We start from the raw sequence: 9885 nt of genomic DNA, 5'->3' as shown, positions 1-9885 counted from the left end.
GGGGGGGGGTTGAAGGGGATAAGAGGAGCATGAATCATGTAACCATGTTAAAAATGAATATTAATAAATGTTAAAAAAAAACAAATTGCTGTGGCAAAAAGGAATGATGAACTGCTTGATTTGTATAAAAACTAGAAAGACGTACATGAACTGATGCAGAGTGAAATAAGCAGAACCAGGAGAACATTATACATAGTAACATTGTGGGATGATCAAATGTAATTGACTTGGCTACTAAAAGCAATGCAATGATCTGGGACAATTTTTGAGGGACTTATGGGAAAGAATGCTATCCACATCTAGAGAAAGAACTGTGTGAGTAGAAATCCAGAAGAAAAGATATTATTAATCATTTGTTTATATGGGTATAGGATTTGGGGTTTTGGTTTTAAAAGATTACTTTATTACAAAATGAAGAATGTGAAAATAGGATTTGGGTGATAATATATGTATAACCCAGTGAAATTGCTTGTCAACTCCAGGAGGGGGGAGGAGATAGGGGAGGGAGACAATAAGAATCATGTAACCTTGAAAAAAAAAACCTGAGGCTATTGCCACATTCTTAATGCAGTGAGTGGGGGATGGGGATGTCCTGAGAATGATTTGTGTTAAATCTAAGTCCCATAATTGCCACTGATTGTTTCTTGGAACACAGGAATGAAGTATTCTTTGTAAAAGATGTACCACGCTAGAACATGAACATCATTTTGGTTTGTCCTTTGTTTTGGCATCCTTGCTAAAAAAAGAAAAGAGAAATATTTTAAAGAGGATGGTGTTTTACAGATAGTATTTTTATTCTGGAAATATATTACAAAGAGCAAATCCCAGGGGCACTATGACAGATTTTAAGAGCCTCCTTAAACCACAAACATTTCTCCATCTCCTGAATCAGGCATTCCCTTGAACTAGTAATGGAAGCAAATGATGAGTGAAAAGACACTAAATTCCTGTGGCAACTCTTTTAGAAACACCTGTTTCTATTAGCATGGGTCTACTTCACTTAGGAGTTTGGAAAGCAATAAACAGATGTATTTTTCATTATAACAAAATGCAGCTCAAAAGCTAGTTGACCAAATATGTGTCAAATAAAGTTGAATAAAAATTACTGAATAAAGAAAGCATGTCATATGTAGTGTAAACATCATTTAGCAGAAACCTTAACTGCCCTCAAAAATACTTTAAATAGTATAAATTTTAATGGAAAACTGATAAACTAATCATAGTTTAAATGTATTCAAGAAAAAGTAATTTTTGTGACAGCTTGTATTTCACTTATGTAACCCACCTCTGGAGCTCTACCAAAAAGTTTGGAATGGAGCAAAGGGCTTGTAGCTGGCAGATTATCTTCCCAGTCTCAGATTGCTTTCCCTAATTTCTGAGGGGTTTGGGGCCCTTAATCTGAAAGCAAACTACCAAGACTTCTGCTACCATAGTCCTTGAATTCCAAGTTTGCTTTTGCCTTTGGAAAAAAGGGACTAATAATTGAAAGAGAAGGGAGCCCAATCATTAAAATATAGCCATCTTTTGCTAGGACTGTTATTAGAAATCTTGACCCCATTGAGAGAATGATGAATTCTGACAAATAAAGTCATGTAATTGAGGAGCAAAAATTTCCTGGAATTAGAAGAATTTTCAAGTGGAGATAGAATATTGCAGTGACCCATATGCCATACCACATATGAAAGGTTAAGAAATTTATCCAGGGGGTTGTTGATACATATACTTCAAAAGCCTGGGAACTTGCCTGGCTTAAATGCCATTGAAAACTTGTGGACTATATTGGAGTCTTAACTTGAAAAAATGACTGCTTATCAAGATATCTAACAAGGCAAAAGTGTGGTGTCACGATAAATGAAAGAATATGTTAAAATCTTTTCAACTCATTGACAAGTCATGCAAAATACATCACCAAGGAAAAGGGTGGCATGTGCCTAAGAAGAGTTTTTAAATGTTAAAAGTTGTAATATTCATTAAAAAAAAAAAACCTCTTACCTTCTGTGTTAGAACCAATACTATGTATAGGCATAAGAGTGGTAAGGGCTAGGACAAAGGGGGTTAAGTGACTTGCCCAGGGTCACACAGCTAGGAAGTGTTTGAGTCCAGATTTGAACCTAGGACCTCCCATCTCTAGGCCTGGCTCTCAATCCACTGAGCTACCCAGCTGCCCAGTGATGAACTTTCAGTCATGAAAACCTTAATTCTACTCCTGCCATAGGCACTTGCTAGTCAAGAACCAAAATGAGAAATCTGAAACATAACGGGAAGATTTTGCATTGTGGAGAAATTAATCTCTGTAAAAGAACACTTAGAGGTATCAAAGCAGAAAACTAATTGTTCTAAGGTCCTCAGTAATCTGTGTAACCCTGGGCAAGTCATTTAACCCCAACTATCTCTTCCGCCTTGAAACAAATTCCCAGTGTTGATTCTAAAACAGAACGTAAGGGTTTGAAAAGAAAAGGTGCATTGGGATAGAGTAGTGTAAGAATTAAATTTTAATGGTTTGAGTAAAATATATGAAAATTATAAATAAAAATGGTAGTCGCCAATTCAAGGTATTATTGCTCAAAGTCGAACTGACTTTAATAGCTTTTATTTACAAAAGAGGTAGAAAGAGAGAAAGCAGAGAAATATAAAAGGGCAGAGAAGATATTTAGCCTATCTAACTAAATATTGCTTAGGTGCTTGACTCAACAAGATTTATTGACCTTCAACCAAAATTAAACTCTCTCCAGAAGACAGGAAGGGAAAGTCAGCCATCCACTCACCCAAGTTCCCTCCAAGAGGCAGGTCAAGACATGACTTGAGCTGAAGGTGACCTTCTTCTTGAAGCAGACTTCCTTCTTGAGGTTAACTTCTCTAGCCCCAGAAATTCAGGGTCTTTTTTATAGTGGCTTCTTGTCCCTTCCCCTCTTCACAAGGGCCAATCACAGCTTACAAATTCCCCAGCACTGCCCAGGAGGCAGTGTTTGTGGGAACCACTCCTCACCTTCTGGAGACGTGAATACTCATCCAAAGGTTTCAAAGATTCCGGATTGAGGTGTAAATTCTCATTTCCTGGCTGATTAAGTTGAAAGGGTGGAGAGCTCCACCTAGTGCTAAGTAGGTTGTTCAAGCTTTTGTTAATTCAATTCAAAAGTAGACAAAGGAGAGTTAATCCTGTCTTCACAACCTAGTGAGGTAGGAAGTAGGGGTATTTAAGTTATTGTTGACTAAGTGTTAACTCCAACTAGGCAAAGAGAATAAAGGATTCCCTTTTTATAAGTGAAAACTCAGAATAAACAAAGAGAACAAAGAATTCCCTTTCCATAGTAGGCCAGTCTTCACATTTTCTATGTAATCATGGTGCCTGTTATTCTGTAAATGGTGTTTTATTGATGGTTTTTAAAAGAACAAATATTGCCAGTGACTCCCCTAAACCTGACCCATAGAATTATCTTAGAACAAAGAAACAGATAAGCAAAATAGAACATCTCAGGTGACCACAACTGAGAGTATACAAAAATTACATACTTGAAATAAATCTAGCACCCTTTTTTCAGGGTAAGAAAGTGTGTTTAACCATCAGTCCTCTGAAACCAAGATGATTATATTTAATTCAAATTCCTTAAAAAATTTTATTATAATCATTGTGCATGGAGTTCTCTTGACCCTAGTATCTGTTATTTTTACACATTCAATTAAGTTCCTTTCTTAGGAACTGTTGAAAGCATGATTTCTTCTTCTCACTCATCTTTTGAGAATCAAGCAATATTATTTTCATTATATATATATATATATGCGAAGTCATGAAAACATTTCCAGATTAACTATGTTGCAAAAGAAAACACACAAAAAACCCCAAGAAAAATGAAGTGAAAAAAGTATGTTTTAATGTGCACTCAGAAAACATCAATCTCTCTCTGGAGGTGGATAGCAATTTTCATCATGGATCCTTTGGAATTGTCTTGCATAATTATATTGATCAGAGTAGCTAAGGTTTTCACAATTGATCATCATTACAACATTCATGTTATCGTATACAATATTTTTTTGGTTCTGCTTACTTCACTTTGCACCAGTTCATATAAGACTTCGCAGATTTTTCTGAAACTATCCTGCTCATCATTTCTTATAGCCAATTAATATTCCATTATAAGCATATATGTATATATACCACAACTTGTTTAGACATTCTCAAATAGATGAGCATCCATTCAATATCAAATTCTTTGCCACCACAAAGAACTACTATAAATATTTTATACATATGAGTCAATTTCTCTTTTCTTTAATCTCTTTGGGGTGCAGATGCTAGGTCAAAGGGTATACACAGTTTTATAGACCCAAAGGCAGTGATGGGCAAACTGCTGTCTGAGGGCCAGATGCAGCTCCCTGAAATGTTCTATCTGGCCATGACATTATTCCTGATCTGAGGAATACAATGAGTAGGATACAATACAATGAAATTTCAAAAGAGTTGCCTTAGAAACAGACTGACAGATGAGCATTTCCTTTCCTTTGGCCCCCTCTTTAAAAAGTTTGCCCATCATTGCCCTAGGGCATAGTTGTAAATTGTTCCCCAGAATGGTCAGATCAGTTCACATTTTTATCAATAGTGGATTAGTTGCCCACTTTCCCCATAAACCCTCCAGCATCTTTCATTTTACTTTGCTGTCATGGTATTTGATATTATATGCATGAGATGGTATCTCAGAGGTGTTTTAATTTGTATTTCTTTAATCAACAGTAATTTAGAGCATTTTTTCATGTGAATATTGATATCTTTGATTCCTCCTGAAACTATCTCTTCATATGCTTTGATCATTTATTATTTGGAAAATGGCTCTTATTTGTGTAAATTTAACTTATATCTCTATATAGATGAGAAATGAGGCCATTAGAGAAACTTGTAAATCCTTTTTTACCACACCATAGTTTGTAGCCTTCTAATTTTGGCTTCTTTGGTTTTGTTTGTGCAAAATCTTTTTAATTTTTACTTATTAAAATCATCCATTTTTTTCTTTCCATAATCCTCTCTATATCTTGCTTGATCACAAACTGTTCCTTTATCCATAAGTCTGACGGACAAATTTTCTTAATGTTCCCCTAATTTACTTAAGATAAGTCTAAATAATTTAACCATCTTGATTTTTATTTTGGATTAGAGTACATGAGAGTTAAATTTAGGTTTTATGCTAAACATGGGAATTCTAAAGGGATATTGTGGTCGCAGATTTAAAAATATTGTAGCTTTCGACTACAAAATGGACTTTTAGCAGCTTTATTTATAAAGAAGTGGAAAGAGTGAAAACAGAAAAATGTAGATATAGAGACTGATTCTAATAAGCCTACCAGCTCTTCTCCTGAGAAGTCAGCCCCAGCCCCAGCAAGGCTTCCCCACAGATTTCTGGTAATCTTCAGCCAAAAGTCCCAGTGTGGTCTTCAGCCAGGGTTCCACCAACGCAGCCTCCTCCAAAGCCAAAGCAGGAATTTCAGCCACTCACCCAGCAAGCCAATGCAGGATCCAGGGAAAAGGTCTCCTCCAAGCCAAAGCAGGGATCTCCAGAATCAATCTCTTCAAATTCCAGGAAAGGAAATGAACGCTAGACCATGCTGGTTTCTTCTTTTATGCTTCTTTTTTCCATGTCACTTCCTATCACTCCCCCTTCTTCACAAAAACCAATGGCAGTCTTTCAATTTGCCTAGCATTGCCCAAAGAGAGAGGGCCCTGGCTTTTAGAGGTGTGAGCTTACTCTAGTACTTAATGGTAAGTAGGGGTACTTTAAGTTCTTGATTTGATTAGCCAAAAATAGGAGAGTTAATTCTATCTTTACAGGTGTAAGATGTTGGTGTATGCCTAGTTTCTATAGCTTTCCAGTTTTCCCAATAATTTCTGTCAGTGAGTTCCTGCCCCATAGACTTGAATTTTGGAATTTATTAAACACTTAAGTTTATTGATCCCTACTATGATTATTTATTCCTGTGTATTGTGTATCTAATCTATTCCACTGATCTACTACTCTATTTCTTAGCCAGTAGCAGACTGTTTTCATGATTTATGACTTTGTAAGACAGTTTGAAATCTGCTAGGCTACCTTTCTATTTTTTTTTTTAAACCCTTACCTTGTATCCTGGAATCAATACTGAGTATTGGGCAGAAGAGTGGTAAGGGTAGGCAATGGGGGTCAAGTGACTTGCCCAGGGTCACACAGCTAGGAAGTGTCTGAGGCCAGATTTGAACCTAGGACCTCCCATCTCTAGGCCTGACTCTCATTCCACTGAGCTACCCAGTTGCCCCCCCCACCCCCACCCCAAATGTGATCTTTTCTGACAGTTGCCAGGTACTGTTACTGTCTCTGGCTTTCGAGCTCCTGAAGCTCTTGCTATTTCTACTGCTAGTGTCTCACCTCACCACTGGTGTGTTGGATCCATGCAAGCTCTAGGCCATCAGCTTCTTCCATTTCACAGAACTCTCCTTCTGACCTTCTAAGGTGTCTTGGTATAGAAGATTGTCTTACCCCAACCTCTGCCATTCTAGAATTTGATTTTAAGTATCATTTTAAAGTTATCTGGAGTGGAATGTTGGAAAAATTTAGTTGTGACCCTCCCTATGCTACCATTTTGGCTTAGTTCATGCAAGTCCTCCAAAGTTTTATGTCTTCACATCATTGTTTACTATACTATAATATACTACACATCAATTGAAAGTGTCTTCTCAGGGTTCTCTAAAACTTCTTATAGCACAATAGTTTTCCATCAGATTTATATAGTATCACTTATTCTGTCATTCCCCTATTGATAAGTATTTCATCCCTTCTCCCCCAGTGCCAGCCCACCCCTTCACAGTTTCCAATTTATTCTTACTTCAAAAAGACATAAAGATTTTTGTACACTCATAACCAATCCCTCTCCTCTCTAATAGACTATTTTCCTTTCTCCCCTTTTCTTTTCTATTTCCTAGTTGATTAAACTGTACCTCTGTACCAAAGTATATGTCTATAGTCTTAGCTGCTTTAATGATTTCAAGTGGAATGAGTTTCAGGTGTCAGCTGCTTGCTCTATACCTTCATCCTTGTTTTGTATAGACTTGTACTTGAGCACCCTGATTATGTTATTTGTAATTTTTCCTAATCTTTCTCATTCTTCCCCTAATCAACCCACTCTGTATATGCCTCTTCCCCAAGAACATCCAGACATAGAACCACTTTCAGGCATTCTGTCTAGTCTCCCTTTGAGAGTTCAGAGGGGACACATGCATCATCTCCTCATATTAGGATATAAATAGTTTATCACTGTCTAGTTCTTTATGATCATTAATGTTTAACAATTTTATTTTTCTCTGGACTCCTTTGTTTGTTCTTCAAAGATTCTATGAAGCTCTGGTCTTTTTACAAGGAATGCTTGAAAATCCTCTATTTCCTTGAAGATCCATTTTCCCCTGTAGGGGTTTTTCTGGAGAAATTTATTCTTGGTTGTCATTTATATCCTTTTACTTCTGGAATAACGTATTCCAAACTCTCTACTCTCTTTAGTCATAGTTGCTAAATCATATGTGATTATGAGTGTGATTCCCCAACTCTTTTTTTTTTTAAACCCTTGTACTTCGGTGTATTGTCTCATAGGTGGAAGATTGGTGAGGGTGGGCAATGGGGGTCAAGTGACTTGCCCAGGGTCACACAGCTGGGAAATGGCTGAGGCCGGGTTTGAACCTAGGACCTCCTGTCTCTAGGCCTGACTCTCACTCCACTGAGCTACCCAGCTGCCCGATTCCCCAACTCTTAATGACCCCATTTGTAGTTTTCATGGCAAATATACTGGAGTTGTTTGCCATTTCCATCTTCAGATCATTTTACAGATGAGGAAATGGAGGTAAACTGGATGAAGTGACTTGACTAGGGTCACACAACTAGTAAGTGTCTGAATCTGGATTTCAACTCAGGAAAATGAATCTTCCTGACTCCAGATCCATCACTATATCTACTGTGCCACCTTAGTACTTGAATTCTTTTCCTTATGGTTGCTTGCTATATATTCTTTTATAGACATGAAAGCTCTAGATTTTGTCTATAATGTTCCTAAGAGTGCTCATTTTGGGATTTTTTTCAGGAAGTGTCCAGTGAATTCTTTCTATGTTCACTTTGCCCTCTGGTTCTTAGAGATCTATGCAGTTTTCTTTTAAGGCTTTTTGAAATAGGATCTCTGCATTTTTTTGATTATGGCATTCAGGTATTCCAATAACTTTAAAATTTTTTCTCCTACATCTCTTTTCCATTCAATTGTTTTTTTTGCTATGAGATACCTTCCATTTCCTTCCATTTTTTCAATCTCTTGACTTTTTAAAATATTTCTTTTTATCTCTTGGGGTGATTAACTTCTATTTGATTCTTTCTAATTTTTAGGGAGTTGCTGTTTGGACAAGGTTTTGTACTTCTTGTGCCAAGCCGTCAATTCCTTTTCCAGTTCTTTCTTCTATAGCTTTCATTTTTAAAAATTTTTTTCTTTGAGCACTATCATTTCATTTATAAAAACATTTCAAAATTCTTTTAAAACTTTTGTTTCACCTCTTGTACAATTTTTACTTGAATTTGTGCCCTAGGTCTGTTTTAATTTGAAGCTTTGCTCATAAATGTTTTGAAAGAGTTCTCTTCTGGCCTCACAATTGATATTTATTGAGGGGTTCTATATGTATGTATGTGTATATATACACATATATATACACATATATTTATGTTTGTCTTTTCCATGCTCATTCTTCCAACCTACTTCCTGATTTTGAGCTTGATTTTAGAGCTGAGTTCTGTGGCATTTCTGGAGAGAATGTCTCATTGGTCTTGCTGTTGTTTTCTTCAGGTACTGAATATTGTGTTATTATTCCAAGATCTTTGAGTCAGTTTAAGCTTGGGAACTGCAAGGCTTCAGGGCTCCATCAAGGAAAGAATCTGAATGTTATCCTCTTGTTCAGAGTGCTACAAGTTCCTAAGCTGGGTTTTGTTCTGGGCAATAGGCCTGTGGGATTGCCCCATGTAGAGTTTCTATAGCTTGCTCCTTGACTCACCCATTGTTATCTAGCTGCAATCAGAATGATAGAGCTATGTGTTTCCCTCTGGACTACGATTCTTTTCCTGGTTATTCTTTTGATGACTTCAGATTGGCCTAGAAGCTGGAAATGAGACCTCACTCTGTTCCTGCCAATCGGATCCAGATGACTGCTATTCATGTTTGATTTTTTTCCCCTTAATTTAGTATATAACCTAGTATCTGTGACCAGTCCTTATCCTGGAATGCCACTCCTGGGTGCAATTCTCTTTCTCTGTCTTCCCTGGATATATATAACCTGGGACTGGGGAGTGATAGATTTGCCAATTGGCATCTGTTCCTGGACTCTCCCCAAATTTAGTTCCCTCTGGGTATATCTGGGACTTCCTCTTGACCTGATGCACAGTTTTTCCCTGTGCTGGAGTGTTCTATGTGATACACTCCTGGCTAAATCCCAACCCCATTGTCCATAAACCTCTATTTCCCTACACAAACTTGGACTGGAAAAAAAAAGACATGATATTTTTCTTGGATTTCCTAACCAGGATCTACATTTTTTTGGAGGTATTATTTTTGGGAGAGTAGGGGTGGGTAGGTAGGTAGATAGTTCACTGTACTTTTTCCTACAACTCTGCCATCTTGAGTATCCCTCCTTAGATTATTTATAGTTGGTATTCTCTCATGTTTTGTACTTGATAAATAATCTATGAAGATGTAATTTAAAACAAGAGTATTAAAATCCTTCTCTGATGCTTATTTTGATCAAATGAGATAATATTTTGTAAAAGAGATCAGCACAGTAACTGGCACATAGTAGGCATTATATATATATGTATATGTGTATATATATATATATACACATGTATATAT

Source organism: Gracilinanus agilis, chromosome 2 (assembly GCF_016433145.1).
Source record: "Gracilinanus agilis isolate LMUSP501 chromosome 2, AgileGrace, whole genome shotgun sequence".
NCBI classification, from domain to species: domain Eukaryota; kingdom Metazoa; phylum Chordata; class Mammalia; order Didelphimorphia; family Didelphidae; genus Gracilinanus; species Gracilinanus agilis.
Note: the sequence above shows the minus strand (reverse complement) of the source record.